The sequence below is a fragment of the Salvia hispanica genome, chromosome 3 (genome assembly GCF_029641045.1).
Source record: "Salvia hispanica isolate PSC_SH4W2 chromosome 3, Shi_PSC_v1, whole genome shotgun sequence".
NCBI lineage: Eukaryota > Viridiplantae > Streptophyta > Magnoliopsida > Lamiales > Lamiaceae > Salvia > Salvia hispanica.
In genome coordinates, this window is record NC_142694.1 from 58,050,726 (window position 1) to 58,067,263 (window position 16,538).

Consider the following 16,538-nt stretch of genomic DNA (forward strand, 5'->3'; position numbering starts at 1 on the left):
TCTTATTACCTTATCATATAACTATTATAAACAACATTGCTTAATACTATCATGAAGTTTTAAACATTTCTTTTCTCGTTTTCGAAACTATTTATTTCTAACACGATGTTATAACGATTTTATATCGTAAGAATATATTTCCAGCTAGGCCCTGTTGAGGGATGTTACACTCTCCTCTCTCTCATTTCCTTCTCCCCACAAGTGGCAACAATTCATATTTCTTTCACATACTCTGTGATTTAATTTATTTAAAGCAACATAACTAAAAGGTTAAATTTATAGTAATAAAGCCAAAAACATTAAAAAAGTACATTCTATTATAATAGAGATAAACATATATAAACTCTACATACATCGTACCCCTAAATTTCAATACTCCGTATACCTAAATTAGTTTTATTTACACTGATTTTGTTATCAGTTATAATATTATTTAATAACTAAATTATCCTTAAATACAAAATATCTAAAAGGGGAATGATCAATTGCTAACTAACTCTCTAGTTGCTAACTAATTTAAGATCATAGGATTTTAGAAATCTAGTGGTCTAAAATTTGCCACGTGTAATTTTTGTTTTTATTAATTAAATAAAAAAAGATAAAAAAAACTACCAAATTAGGGTTTTGGATGAAAATGTCAATATAGTGTTTTGAAAATATCAACACAATGTTTTGAGAATGTCAACACATTGCTTATGTCAACACATTGCTTTAAGAATGACATTCTACGTGTATTATATTGCCTTATTTTATATACTATATTGATATTTGTTGCTGTACGAAAAAATTGAAAATTTTCAAAAAAAAATATCAAATTTTGACATCCAAACATATGTGAGATCTCGTTAGAATCCTTATGAAACTATCTTTAATTTGATATATGTTGTGTGAAAAAATAATTTAAATCGAGAAAGTTACATGCGTTTTAAAGTTATGTGATATTTTTTAAAAGTTAGTTACAACTAATTTGTTGTAAATTGACCTTAATACCCTTATTGATGTTTTTTTTTTATCGTATTGACAATTTGGGACTAATAATTTAGGCTCTTGATTTGAATATCTAAGAGTATATAATTATAGTTACTATTGAATTAGCAATATAACACTCCTCCACCTATATATATGTTTAGTTATAAAAATTAAAAACATCAACTTTGTCACGTTAATCAATAGTAGGAGTTCAAGTTAGCTATAAATTTTCATTTGTAAAGGAGCTGGTGCACACAACCTTTTAATTTGTGACATATCGAAAAGTAGTTTATAAAACATAGGGACAACTGCCTTAAAAGTCACGAACTTTTATCTATTTTCCCACAACCTTCCAGTGTAGCATACAATGTCATAAACTTATTCGGAGTGGCAAAAGTTCGTGACTTTAATTTGAGGTAGTTGATAAGGCTTGTTTCAGTGAATTCACGTGATTTTGGGGAAATAATGCACAAAATTGAGTTTAAGTATGCAGGTTGCTACTGGGCCAAGTAGATTAGGCAAGCTGGCCGAGCAGACGCAGATTGAGCAGAAATGGAGTGAAAATGCTGGAAAGCCGCCAAATTTACCAAGGAGAATTATCAGAAAAAGTAGGCAGCAAGGAGTAGGATAGAGGAGAGAGAATTCGAAGACACCCTTACTTTAAGGGTACATATGTCAAATCATGGAAGGATGCCCTAGGGATTTGGGCCTCAATCACCCTTTTTGAGCTCTCCTAGCTCACAACTTCATTTTACACATCCTTAGATAGAGTTCTCGAGCTGCAAGTCCACTCCAACTCCGTTCAAGCTCTCTTCCTCTTAGTTCGGAGGGGAGAAATCCTAGTTCCGGCCGTTTCAACCGTTCATCGTAGTTCTACTGCTCTAAGGAGCGAAGAAACAATCTTTATTTTTTGTTTTAGCCATTTAACTTTCGTGCTTTGAGAAATTTTAGTATTTCGAACATCTTAACCTAAAGATCTTTTGATATTTTGTTGTTTGCTTTGGATTTTGACATTGGAAGTTTGAATCTAGTTTTAAATCTGAAGTTATGGAAGTTTCTGTTGGTGTTCTTGTTGGATTTGGTGATGTTGAGTTTATTTCATGCTTTGTTGGATGCTTTTCACAATTAGTAGTTGTTTAGGACTTTTAGATCTAGCTTATGTTGAAGTTTTCGTTGGATCTCATGATCTTGAGCTTTATTTATGTTTGTTGGATGCTTTTCACAATTGGTGGTTGATAGGATATCTTAGATCTAGTTTGTTAATGTCTGATTTTGTAGATCCATGCTAGTTAGTTTTGATCTAGTTCGATTTATTTCAAATTTGCATTATTATGGCTTCTTTTCGTTCGTTCGTCGTTGTGCTTGACCAGTTAGCATAGATCCAGTAATTCTTAGCTTAAATTTGTCGTTCGCGTCTTGTTTCGAAGCATGCTCTGTTTTATTTCGTCAATGGTGTTTGATGTTATGTTTATGCTCTGGTTTTAGCTTAGTTATTTGGAGAATATGAAGTAGTAGGTAGTTAGAAGTCAGATCTATAGTTACTTTATGCTTTTGCTTTTCACAGCTTTTTCTGCCAGCTTAGACAGTTTAAGAACTTTGGTCCTCACTTAGCTTTTGCACTTTGTCTGCCTATTTTAGGAAAGTTTTCAGCATGATCTTGTAGTTATAGGTGCTCTTGGTTGTTTACTCTTAGATTTAAATGTTTGCTTCAAGTTTAGTTGTTATACATGTTTTCCGTATGTCGCTTGCATAGTTGATCAGTTTAGGTAGAGTCCCCCGTTTAATCTTCTAAGTCAAGTAGATTATTAATCCACTTTAGTTGCGTGGCAGTAGCCAACCCTTCCAAATGTCCCCGAACACATGCTTGACACCTCCATCCTTGTGGGATTCGATCCTTACTTCCATATATTCCCTCTAACTCATCTCAAGTGATTGACTGATTTTCGGCACGTGTTTGAGGAAAATGATAATAAATAGTTAAGGTGGAGAGAAAGTAAAATAATTAATAGAATAATGTGTATACAACTCTCTTCTATATTATTTTATCTCTTACTCTACTTTATCAACATTTTAACTATTTATTATCAACTTTGTAAAACAACGGCCTAAAAGAAATCAATCACTTGAGCTGGGACGGAGGGAGTACTAATTAATAGCATTTTTAGGTTAACAACACGTAGATAGGTCTAGCGAGTCTGCCTGATCAGTCTGGTCCAGCTAGTCCGCTTGACCAGTCTGCAATTCATACTTTATATATTTCAGTACGCGTTCTGAGCCTCTTGAGCAATGATTCACTTGGATTTTACATGATTTTAGAGGGTAATTTTACTTGGTTTTGATCATATATTGTGTACTTTGAGGCATGGTTATAGCTACTTCTCTATGATATTGGTATTTTGACCATTTTGTGAAGAATGTGTAGAAAAATGTACAAAATATGTGGATGTGCAACAGCTTTGGTTCGAGACAAATTTTCAAGAGATTTTGGAGTCCGTCTCACATAATGCATACCATTCTCTTCAACTTCGAAAGAGCTTTGCGTGGATATCTTAAACGTCTCAATCGGAGTTCGGTAGAAGAAGTTATGGCCGTTTTACCCGCCGGGTTCGCATGCAAACGAACCTGGCGACCCGCCAGTAAAACACGAGAAAAATTTCGTAGGAAGCTGGCGACTCGCCAACTTCGACACACACCCAACCTGGCGACCCGCCAGCTTTGTCCGACAATTTATTTCGTGCCCAAAATCAACCCTAGGTATATATATGCCTAGGAAACGCCTCCAAACACAACTTACACGCCTCCAACCCCAAAAATACAACTTTTTCACCTAGGAAGAAGAGAAGAACGAGCAGAGGACGAGTATTCATCGCAATATTGTAGGCGAGGCCTCCAATCCGCCCAATCCAATTCTAGGAGTTCATCTTTTAGTTTTATTCTTGTTCAAACAATGTTTTTTATTATTCCTTTGAATATTTCTTTGACTTTTGTGATTAACATGAGTAGCTAAATCCTCCGTAGAGTTCTACGGGGGAGATACAATGATTCTTATGTTAAATTGACTTCTTTTTTCTATGCCTTGGCTCAAGTGGTTATTTTGACTTCTCTTGTGCTTATATATTTATTTGATTGATCACCTAATAAATGCATGTAGATTTTACTACAACACTCGGGAGATGAGTGGTTTAATTTGAAAGAAGAGAAGTTGACGTCTTTGTCAATATAATCGACAGATTCGAGCCTTTGAATGAAGCTAAGTATCTTAGGAGCTTTTAGGAGTTGTTACCTTATTTCTAGGAAGGACACTTTGGTTCTAGATAGCAATCTGCGAATTGTATGCTTCGGGAGAAGATATAATTTTACCTTAGTGATAGGTTAATAACCCATGAGACCCTTGTTGGCATAGTTTGGAAATTAGTTGAGCATGGGATAGTTGTTATCGATCCCGTAGGATTCTACCTTTCTCATCCTTGATCTACATCCGTCTCTTTTATTTGCTTTTAGTTCTCTAGTTGTTTTTAATTGCTTTTACCTTGCTTTTAAGTAGATTTAGAAAAACCAAAACTTTACGATTCATCTAGATAGTAGTTGAGGTTGGTTCGTGGTAATTAGGTTGACACTCATTTTCTCTATGGATACGATACTCTTTTCTTAATATTTTCTACATTAGCACCGTACACTTGCGGGTATACTTGTGTTAAAAATAAGTTGAGTCATGTTTTTGGCGCCATTGCCAGGGACAATTTTGTGTTACTATAGCCTAATATCGTGATAAAAATTAAGATTACTAATCTAGATTTTACTTGCTTTATTTTTTTTTCTTTTTGAGTTATTCTCACTTTTGTGTTTTTCTTTTCAGGTTGTATGCCGCTCTAAGGAGCAACCATTAGAGTTATTTGATCCTGAAATCGAAGCATCCAACCGAAGGAGGAACGCTCATAGAAGGCTCAACCAAAGGATCCGAGCTCCATCTCTGATCCTAAGGCGATCACTCACCTACTCCTTTTGCAATAACAATAACGGACAACGAGAGAACAATGCACCACATCTAGATCCGGTAGTCCAACCACTCCAACTACAACTTGCAGATCTGGTGAAACAGCTAAAAGAAAAAGATGAAAAACAAGTCATAGTGCCAGTGCAAAACATGTACGCTTACAGAGAGGAAGAGAACCCACCAATTGGCAACGATCAGATCAATGCCAATCATTTTGAGCTCAGGACAAGAATGCTTAATATGGCCGAGGCTAATGCTTTTGGGGGGAAGGCCAATGAAGATCCCAACAAGCATCTGACCAAGTTTATTCAGATCAGCAACACGGTGAAGCTTAATGGGGTAACAGATGAACGAACAGATCAGACTAAAGCTATTCCCATTTTCCTTGAGAGAAGATGCTAGAGACTGGTATGACAGCATGGGACCAGGATCTGTTAGAACGTGGGATGTCACTGTAGACTTATTTTTGGAGAAGTACTTCCCACCCAGCGAAGTTCTAAAGAGGCAAGCAGAGATAATTCAGTTCCAGATGAAGCCTTATGAGACAATCCGAGAAGCATGGGCCAGATTCAAGACACTGCTGAAGAGGTGCCCTAAGCATGGTCTATGTCCGGGACATCAAGTCATAGCTTTTACAGGGGGTGCATTCCAGATGCAATGCATGAACTGAATTGGAGCGCAAGAAGAGCACTCCTTCAATTAGGAGAGAAAGATGCCAAGCAAGTAATTGAGCGAGTAGCCTCCACTGATGAAGGATGGAATAATGAAAGGAACAAGTCATACAGGGTGGCCTCTGTTATAGAAGATGATAGAATAGGCAAACTGTCTAAGCAGTTAGATCTTTTGACCACTCAACTGGGGATCATGGAGATGAGACAGCATGGACCAGAACTGCAGGGAGGGGTTGAAGATGTCAACTATGTGCACCAAGGGGGAAACAATAGGAACTTCAACAACTATCGCTCCAACCAAGAGGTGGTAACTATAACCAATATGGTAACAAGGTGCATCCAAATCTCTCATATGGGAATCTCAACAATGCTCTGCAACCACCGCCAGGTTTCACATTGTCTAATGGGATGGTTGAGCAGCAGAAAAAAGCCCACTACGGAGGATATCTTGGCAGCATTCATGAATCAGACTACCTAGTACATGGAGAAAATTGACAAGTACATGGAGAGCACTAGTCAAAGGTTGGGGAAGGTTGAAAATGACGTGCAAAACTTGAACGTGCATATGAAGAGCATTGACACTCAGATTAGTCAAATTTCTCAAGCTATAGGAGTCCAACATCAGCCAGGGCAATTCCCAGCACAGACCATAAACAATCTCTACGCTAACTTGTAACAATTGGTTTGGATCATCCCAATAGAGTTTGAGAATTTACTTCCAACGAGAGCTTGAAAGAACACAAGATAGGTTATGAATATAGGATGGAATCGAATTAAATCTCAATTCCCATAGTAGGCTACCCAACATGATAATCAGTTGTCCGACCAAATTTGAAAGGTCCAGACATCAACGGATAATGATTCAAACATGTCACAACCGAAAATGATTAGTTGCATGAGAATTTAGAAACATAGGCAGTTGTCACGAAGCAACACTAATCATGGTTCAACGAAAATCATTGTATAGAATAATGATATCACATCAATGAGTACATAAGTTTGTGAAAGGCAGCCATAGTCATGGGGACTTTTGAGAAAATCAAGTGGATTAAATCTGTTAAGGAAAGTACAAAATGTAGGCCTTAACTTCGTTTTACATAAAGAAAAGTTCTAATATGGAAACGATACATGTAGTGGACTGGACCAAAAAGAATTTCACTTCTATAAGAAAGAACATGCCACATACATGGTTGCAAAATGAAAAGCTGAATAACAGTTCGAAGAAGTTTAATCTTCTATAGAAAACATATCTGCAAGCAACATTAGGAATGATGTTCAATGGCGAAGGCTCACAAGGTCACAATATTTTTCTTGTGAATGACGAGTCAAAGAAGATTACAACCAATCAAAGCGTGTGAAGTTATAAGGGGAAACCTCAATTTCCAAGAACTGAAAGTGAGTCGTGACTTGATGTAGGAAAATAAATAATGGGCATTACTTGCAAAGTATGAGTCAAACAAGGTGTTAAATAGACAAGAGCTCATGGTTATTCGAAAGGTCCCAAAAAGAACTTCTTAGAATCCAAGTAAGTACTGTTGATTAAAATCATTCATTCTAGCTATTAAGGTCGCACTCCCTCGTTCATCTCTCACAAGCCGAAACATGGTAACATCGTTCTAAGAAACTGTAGATTCCAAGTTGAGATTCTTCGTGTTGTTACCACCAATAACGATGATCAGAATCCATATCTTCATAATATTCTTTGCACGTCATAACAATCATTCTCTTAAAAACATTGTAATTATACTCCCGCTCTCAACATGCAATAACAGTTGTTTTCGTTGCATCGCTACTTTTGGCATAAGATTGGGTTTAACTTATTAGATCGCATGTATGATCTTCACCCCCGTTGCAGGATTAAATCATTTAACATCTCCTCTTGTCTCGAATATTTTCTCGTTCGGAACTTCTCTTCAATTTGCACACCTTTTCCTCTTGAACTCATTATCGTACGTAATGTCTCTTCACATTCTCATTATTCTTATCGTTCATAAAGACAATAGTGAATTTGTAATTATCCAATTAAGTTCGAATTCGCACCACATATTTTCATTTGTCCTATCACTCAGAAAAGTGATATTGCAGTTGTAACAACTAAGTTCGATATCGTTCAATCTAACAGACATCTTGGGCATCCTATGTTTGCATACAAAGTTCATAGCATCATACTTCCATTCTATCAACAAATTCGCAATATATTTCATACTTTACTGTCCATACTCTATTAATTAAAACGTTATTCATATACCACATAGCTAATCATGCATAAACGCATATCTTTATACATCTTAAGACAAAACAACGTCATACTTCTCATTCACTTCAATATCTCAATTTCCCAAAAGAAACGAACTAGCATGCTTTCATGAAAAGTTCAAAGATTTCTGAAATTTTCAACAATTTTCCTCAACATAATTATTTTCCTCAACCAAATTTCCACCAAAACAACTAGTTATTACCACTGAAAACATTCACCTCAAAATTCTTTCCATTTTTTTTATTATATAAATCAAACACATTGCAAAAACTTCCAAAAACTCGTTCTTTTCTCAACATAACAAAATAGTTCTTCACTTTCTATACAAAACATCCTTCATTTCTTTTTCCAAGAATATTTTTTTTTACCTCTTTTCAGGTTGAGCGCGACGGTCGGATGTTGAGCCATTGACACTTTAAAATTTATTTATTCATTTATTTATTTTGATCTAAGGATACAAATCTAGATCAAGACGGAAAGAAGACTCTTGGGTCCAGAGCGGAAAGAAAAATTGCTCTGATACCACTTTGTCACGCCCGTATTTTCTAAGGATAGAAAACACGGTTGATCGCGACTAGGGGATGATTAAAGAAGCGGGGAAGAAAGGGGGAAACACACATCTTTGACCAAAATATTTAAATAATTGAAATAACTTAGAAAACAACATAGTATCATTTCAACAAAGAACCAATTCTAAGAAATAAAGACTAGAAAGTAGACAATTTTGAAAAGAGTTAGGTTCTCAATACTAAAACAATTTTAAAGAAAAGACACCTAGCGGAAGCGTTCAAGACACGGAAAATGCCGAGTATGAAGACACGACATATCCAACAATATTAAGCCAAACATAAATAATCCATGAATTCTGCTCAACATCCTCCACGCCCGTCGTCGCTCAATCTGCACATTAAGAAAAACAAATATGCAGGGCTGAGTACTTGATGCACTCAGTGGACACATGCCAAAATCAGTTTGTCAAGCCATACCGAGTGATCTTGGGGGTTTTAAATGAAAAGAACCCAAGTCACTAAAAGCATTTTCACATAAATTTCGGTTGCAACCATTTTCCATCCACATCACCATCACCATATCTGAACATACATGACAAGGAACGTGGCCACGAACCAAGTCACTAGACCGGCCAACTCCAAAGAGATAGCGCACGATCTACTGGGTGTACACTAGTCCGAGCAGGGTTTGCGGCCCTACTGGACCCGAATTCGATTAAACATACATGGCATAGCCACTTCAGATAGGTTCATTCAAACACAAAACATGGCAAGACAAACAATTTTCACCTCCTTTCACATAAAAATAGTATTTAGGACATAGTCCTTATTTAAAACGAAAGCCCACCTCAAAAGCTTAGCTCCTCCACAAACTTCATGTCCCAACCTCAACAACGTGCAAAATTTTACCCTTTTCAAAATAACATGATATGCAAAAAAAATCAGGCTTTGCTAAATAATTTAATTAAAGACAATACATGCATGTGTGTCTGAAAAATTTATCCCTCATTCACAAATAATAAAACAGACTCATCAATCAAGCACAAAACCCAATGGTGGCCAACATACAAGTCTCGGTTATTACTAAAAATAGGCCAAGCGATTCACATAAATTTTACTTAATGAGATAAACTAACCCAACACTAATCGGTCAACTCTATTAAACAAGAATTAAGGAAAAGAATAGCATTAGTCATTTAATATATATTACTCCCAGCCATACTCACGTCTGTACTCCCTATCAAACTCATGTATATATTTTAGTACTCCCAACTTAACACTTTTATCAACTAAAGAAAAGGAAAAAAAAAAAAAAAGTAGTACATCTCCCAAATCATCACATGTATATATCCTCTGCCATTTAGCCACGCCTATATCTTCCTCTCGTCTCTATCTCTATCTCTATCTCTATCTCCATCTCCCCCATTCTCAAACTTCTCTCTGAAATTCTCCTAACAATTCACAATGCAGGAACAATCCCAAATTATCTCCCAAATTATTTCACAGAGGCATAATTCCTATCCGTCATAGCTCCCTCCCTCTTTCTCACAAAAACAGAAGTAACCAAAGGACTCTCATCTCTCGTTCCAAAAATCGACGCCGCAACAGCCTTCGTCGCTGCTGCAGTCACGGCCTCTCCGTCACCGCCACTGTCCGCCACCGATCCCGGCGGTCAGCTCCTCCGTCGCGGCACCGCTACTCCCAACAGTAGGTTTTCCTCTCCCCTTTTCCCAATCCAAACTTTTATCTCAAAATTCTAATTGATTGATTGCAATTATTAAATGGGCAGACACATGATTTAATTGAAATTGAAAAGAAACAGGAGACGGCTTCTAAAGCCTTAAAGATCGAAGCTTTAGGAGGAAAAAGATTATCATTCAACAAGTTTCAAGGAATTAAATTCCAAAACTTTTCCGGGCTGTGATCTACTGTGAAATATATGTGACCATGATGTGGAGGATTTCAGCGATTAAGGATATACCTTTGAAGAGAAGAAAATTTGCACAAGCAGAAGGTATTGAAAAGTCACACTCTCTCGATTTCTCCTTCCCACTTCGCGGAAGAAGCAGAACTTGCAGAAGAGAAGATATTGAAAAAAAAATCACAACTCGTTGCGTTTCTCCTCCACACTGTGATTTCGAGAATTTTGATTATGGAATCGACCAATATGCAGATTTTCGAATTCAATGGGAGGGGAAGAAATTACCTTCACTGAAAGGGAAGAAAACTGCAGGGACGACGGACTGCTGAGATTGTGGGAGGAGATGTATAATATAGAGATTTGATTGGTTTGTTGAGAGATTTTTGGTAGTGGGAGCAAGGTGGAGACGTGGATTTAGGAGAGGGAATGTATTTTGACTAAGAATTTGACTGTAGTAGAAGAATAATTAATTTATATTTTGGCTTCTCAAAATCGGTCAACCAAAAAGGAATAAAAGCTAGAAACATGGGAGGTAAAAAGATAAGCCCAAATATTTGGTTTAGAGTATTTATTGGTATTTTATTTTTAGTATTTTGGTGATTAAATAAGAACACCTAATATTCCCATCGACGGCACTTACATCAATCTCGCCGAATACTTTCACCACGCGATTAACCAACAACGATCAAGCATTCACTAATTTCATTCACAGTCAATCGAAACAAAGACAGTATTTTATTTAAGGTCTATCACTCGCTCGTTCTCAAAACAAAACTCAACGTGAAGAGGTTCTAAAAAGACGGGTGTTACAATCTACCCACCTTCACAAAAATTTCGTCCCGAAATTTGGTTAGATCATTCGAACAGTTCCGGGTATTTCTCCTTCATTTTATCTTCTAATTCCCACGTAGCTTCCTCAATACCATGATTTCTCCACCGTACCTTCACTGAAGCGATAGACTTGTTTCTCAACTCTTGCACCTTCCGATCTAGAATAGCTTCGGGCTTCTCTTCATAACTCAAATTTGGATTCAAGATCATCATCTCTTCTTGATGAATTATGTGACTAGGATCGAACACATACTTCCTCAATTGTGACACATGGAAGACGTCGTGCACATTCCCAAAACATGGTGGTAGCGCCAATCTATACGCTACGGGACCTACTCTATCAAGAATCTCATACGGTCCAATAAATCGTGGTCTCAACTTGTCCTTCACACCGAACCGAGTTATCCCTTTAGAAGGAGCTACTTTTAGAAAGACTTTATCACCAGTTTCGAACTGTAGATCGGTTCTTCGAACATCAGCATACGATTTCTGTCGATCCTGAGCTTCCTTGATCCTCTCACGGATTTGTCGGACAATCTCTATCATTTCTTCCACAGATTCGGGTCCAAGGACTCTTCTCTCACCCACTTCATCCCAATAAAGTGGAGATCTACATTTCTTCCCATACAATGCCTCATACGGGGCCATGTTAATAATCGTCTGATAACTATTGTTGTAAGCGAACTCTATTAGTGGCAATATATTCTCCCAACCTACCCCTCGATCTAGCACTACGGCTCTTAACATGTCCTCCAAAGTCTGTATCGTCCTTTCCGTTTGTCCATCAGTCTGTGGGTGTAACGCAGTACTGAAATTCAACTTGGTGCCTAACTCTCGCTGCAGGCTCATCCAAAATCTAGATGTAAACTTCGAATCACGATCACATGTAATAGTCACCGGCACTCCATGTAAGCGTATGATCTCTCACACATACATCTTAGACAACTTATTAGCTCTATAAGTATCACGAACCGGCACAAAAGTGGGCAGATTTGGTGAGACGATCAATAGTCAGCCAAATAACTGTGTTTCCTCGTTGAGATCTCGGTAATCCTGTCACGAAGTCCATTGCAATGTGCTCCCATTTCCATTCTGGAATCTCAAGTGGTTGCAGTCTTCCATAGGGTCGTTGATGTAGGGCTTTCACTTGTTGACATGCTAGACACCTCTCCACAAATGCCGCAACATGCTTTTCATGCCATTCCACCAAAACTGTCTCTTCAAATCTTGATACATCTTTGTACTCCCCGGATGAGCAGTATACAGTGTTTCATGCGCTTCCCTCATGATTTCATTTCTAAGTCTTTCGTCTTTAGGCACACACAACCTTCCCTTGTAGGTGAGGGCATTATCCGCCTCTTCGTGAAAAATTTCTTGCTCTCCTGCCCTCACTCCCGAACGGATTTTCTCTAGTAGAGTATCGCGTCTTTGAGCCTCGACAATTCTAGCTCTTAGGTCAGGTTCCATCACCAAGGTGGCGATCCTTCCTTGCACTGTCTCGGGTGCCCTCACGACTTCCAATCGCATCCTACCAAACTCTCGTATCAAGTGATCTTCATTTGTGAGAAAAGTGGCTAATTGAAGTTGAGACTTTCTACTTAGAGCATCAGCCACTACGTTCGCCTTTCCTGGGTGGTAGTTTATGCTACAATGTAATCCTTCACTAACTCGAGCCATCTACGTTGGCGCATGTTCAAATCCTTCTGTTCGAAGAAGTACTTGAGGCTTTTGTGGTCCGTGTATATTTCACAGCGAACTCCATAAAGATGATGTCTCCAAATCTTCAAGGCATGTACTACTGCTGCCAACTCCAAGTCATGCGTAGGGTAGTTCAACTCATGTGGCCTCAACTGCCTTGATGCATACGCAATCACTTTCCCATTCTGCATAAGTACACATCCAAGTCCAACCTTCGATGCATCAGTATACACCACATAGTTAGTGTCCGGCTCTGGCACAGCGAGAATCGGTGCGGTGGTCAACTTCTTCTTCAACAACTGAAAACTCGCCTCACATTCCGGTGTCCAATTCACTTTGACTCCGTTCTTCAATTGTTGAGTCATTGGCCTTGCTATCTTTGAAAATCCCTCGATGAATCTCATTTGGTGTAGTCGGTGACTTCCATTGTTGTATCGCTTCCACCTTTGCAGGGTCCACTCGAATTCCATCCGCGATTACTATGTGTCCAAGGAAATTCACTTCCTTAAGACAAAACTCGCACTTGCTGAACTTAGATAGAGTTTCTCGGCCCTTAGCGTCTCCAAGGTGGTCCTCAAATGTTCTTCATGTTCCTCCTCGTTCTTTGAGTAAATAAGTACATCGTCTATGAAGACTAGGACGAACTTGTCCAAGTATTGATGGAACACACAATTTATAAGGTCCATAAATACAGTCGGGGCATTTGTTAATCCGAAAGGCATCACTATAAACTCATAGTGGTCGTACCTAGTTCGAAAAGTCGTCTTGGGTACACCTTCTTGCCGGACTCTTAGTTGATGGTACCCAGATCTCAAATCCATTTTCACAAAGACACCAGCTCCTCGAAGCTGATAATCTATTCTCGATAGTGGAAACGTGTTCTTAGATATAGTGGAAGCTGATTAAAGTGTCATCTCGTTCAGGTCTCGATAATTTATGCACATTTTCAACGTTCTGTCATTATTCCTAAGAAATAGTATTGGTGCACCCCAAGGTGGCACACTGAATTTGATGAAACCCAGGTCTTACAATTCTTGCAGTTGCATCTTGAGTTCTTCAAACTCTTTAGTCATCATTTTGTATGTTGTCTTAGATATCTAAGGTTGATCATGGCTCCTAGTCAATTGTAAACTACGACTGTCGATTTGTCACGAAAGGTAATCCAACGTGAGTTTCCAACATATCATTAAATATTTTTTTTTTCTAACATTCCTTCCATTTTCTGCGTATGCAAAAATTCCTATTATAATGTTACTAACTCTCTACTTGGGTTGAGGAGGTGGAGGGCTACCACGCGTTCTTTCATTCGATTGCTTTTCCTACTCTACATATCTCGTCTCGAACGTTTCTCTCTTAGTTGATGGTATTTACCTTGTTAGCATCCTCGTATTTTCGCCACAATTGTCGTATTGTAGCAGTGATATTTAAATACTCCATTCCTCGTGGTTCACTTAGTTTTTTTTTTTTTTTTTTTTTCATCATCCTCATATCGATCGATCAACTAATTTCATATAGATCACTACACCGTACAAGACAATTAGGCCTGTGTGCCTAAAATTTTCCTTAACATTATTTTCTCCAATATCATTATCTGTGCACATAACACGACATTCAATTTCTTAGCAGCTCATTACAAGCGGTTCGTAAATGCAATCTATTCCACTCTCGTTCTATTGGTCATGTCTACACTTCTGGTTGGTGTATCATTTCAGTGTGTGTCTGTCTATAAAAACTTATTTCCCACGTGTATCTTCAAGCTTTTGCCTTTCCTCACGTTGTATCCAGAACTCAGAATATGTATCAAGGACTCAAAATTTAATCAAACAGTCTTAGCTTGGATATGGACCAATTTCAAATTATCACAACACTGTTAAAAGAAAGTGTCTTTAAATTAGAAAAGTTCCAGAATCACTCAACGAAACAAGAATTACAATTTCAACTCGACTTTTGTTTTGAATCTCTACGCTAACTTGTAACAATTGGTTTGGATCATCCCAATAGAGTTTGAGAATTTACTTCCAACGAGAGCTTGAAAGAACACAAGATAGGTTATGAATATAGGATGGAATCGAATTAAATCTCAATTCCCATAGTAGGCTACCCAACATGATAATCAGTTGTCCGACCAAATTTGAAAGGTCCAGACATCAACGGATAATGATTCAAACATGTCACAACCGAAAATGATTAGTTGCATGAGAATTTAGAAACATAGGCAGTTGTCACGAAGCAGCACTAATCATGGTTCAACGAAAATCATTGTATAGAATAATGATATCACATCAATGAGTACATAAGTTTGTGAAAGGCAGCCATAGTCATGGGGACTTTTGAGAAAATCAAGTGGATTAAATCTGTTAAGGAAAGTACAAAATGTAGGCCTTAACTTCGTTTTACATAAAGAAAAGTTCTAATATGGAAACGATACATGTAGTGGACTGGACCAAAAAGAATTTCACTTCTATAAGAAAGAACATGCCACATACATGGTTGCAAAATGAAAAGCTGAATAACAGTTCGAAGAAGTTTAATCTTCTATAGAAAACATATCTGCAAGCAACATTAGGAATGATGTTCAATGGCGAAGGCTCACAAGGTCACAATATTTTTCTTGTGAATGACGAGTCAAAGAAGATTACAACCAATCAAAGCGTGTGAAGTTATAAGGGGAAACCTCAATTTCCAAGAACTGAAAGTGAGTCATGACTTGATGTAGGAAAATAAATAATGGGCATTACTTGCAAAGTATGAGTCAAACAAGGTGTTAAATAGACAAGAGCTCATGGTTATTCGAAAGGTCCCAAAAAGAACTTCTTAGAATCCAAGTAAGTACTGTTGATTAAAATCATTCATTCTAGCTATTAAGGTCGCACTCCCTCGTTCATCTCTCACAAGCCGAAACATGGTAACATCGTTCTAAGAAACTGTAGATTCCAAGTTGAGATTCTTCGTGTTGTTACCACCAATAACGATGATCAGAATCCATATCTTCATAATATTCTTTGCACGTCATAACAATCATTCTCTTAAAAACATTGTAATTATACTCCCGCTCTCAACATGCAATAACAGTTGTTTTCGTTGCATCGCTACTTTTGACATAAGATTGGGTTTAACTTATTAGATCGCATGTATGATCTTCACCCCCGTTGCAGGATTAAATCATTTAACATCTCCTCTTGTCTCGAATATTTTCTCGTTCGGAACTTCTCTTCAATTTGCACACCTTTTCCTCTTGAACTCATTATCGTACGTAATGTCTCTTCACATTCTCGTTATTCTTATCGTTCATAAAGACAATAGTGAATTTGTAATTATCCAATTAAGTTCGAATTCGCACCACATATTTTCATTTGTCCTATCACTCAGAAAAGTGATATTGCAGTTGTAACAACTAAGTTCGATATCGTTCAATCTAACAGACATCTTGGGCATCCTATGTTTGCATACAAAGTTCATAGCATCATACTTCCATTCTATCAACAAATTCGCAATATATTTCATACTTTACTGTCCATACTCTATTAATTAAAACGTTATTCATATACCACATAGCTAATCATGCATAAACGCATATCTTTATACATCTTAAGACAAAACAACGTCATACTTCTCATTCACTTCAATATCTCAATTTCCCAAAAGAAACGAACTAGCATGCTTTCATGTAAAGTTCAAAGATTTCTGA

General features: G+C 37.5%; 2 long non-coding RNA genes across 2 annotated transcripts; one reads left to right on the forward strand and one right to left on the reverse strand.

Moving 5' to 3' along the window:
* Positions 1–8,565: 8,565 nt before the first annotated feature.
* Positions 8,566–10,716, reverse strand: LOC125213108 (uncharacterized). Its single transcript, XR_016136806.1, has 4 exons — positions 10,607–10,716; positions 10,382–10,529; positions 9,248–9,310; positions 8,566–8,791 (listed from the first exon to the last, which is right to left on the reverse strand). It is a non-coding gene; the product is annotated as an uncharacterized LOC125213108 (long non-coding RNA).
* LOC148931146 (uncharacterized) lies at positions 9,701–10,663 on the forward strand. Its single transcript, XR_016136807.1, has 3 exons — positions 9,701–10,107; positions 10,190–10,414; positions 10,574–10,663. It is a non-coding gene; the product is annotated as an uncharacterized LOC148931146 (long non-coding RNA).
* Positions 10,717–16,538: the final 5,822 nt, after the last annotated feature.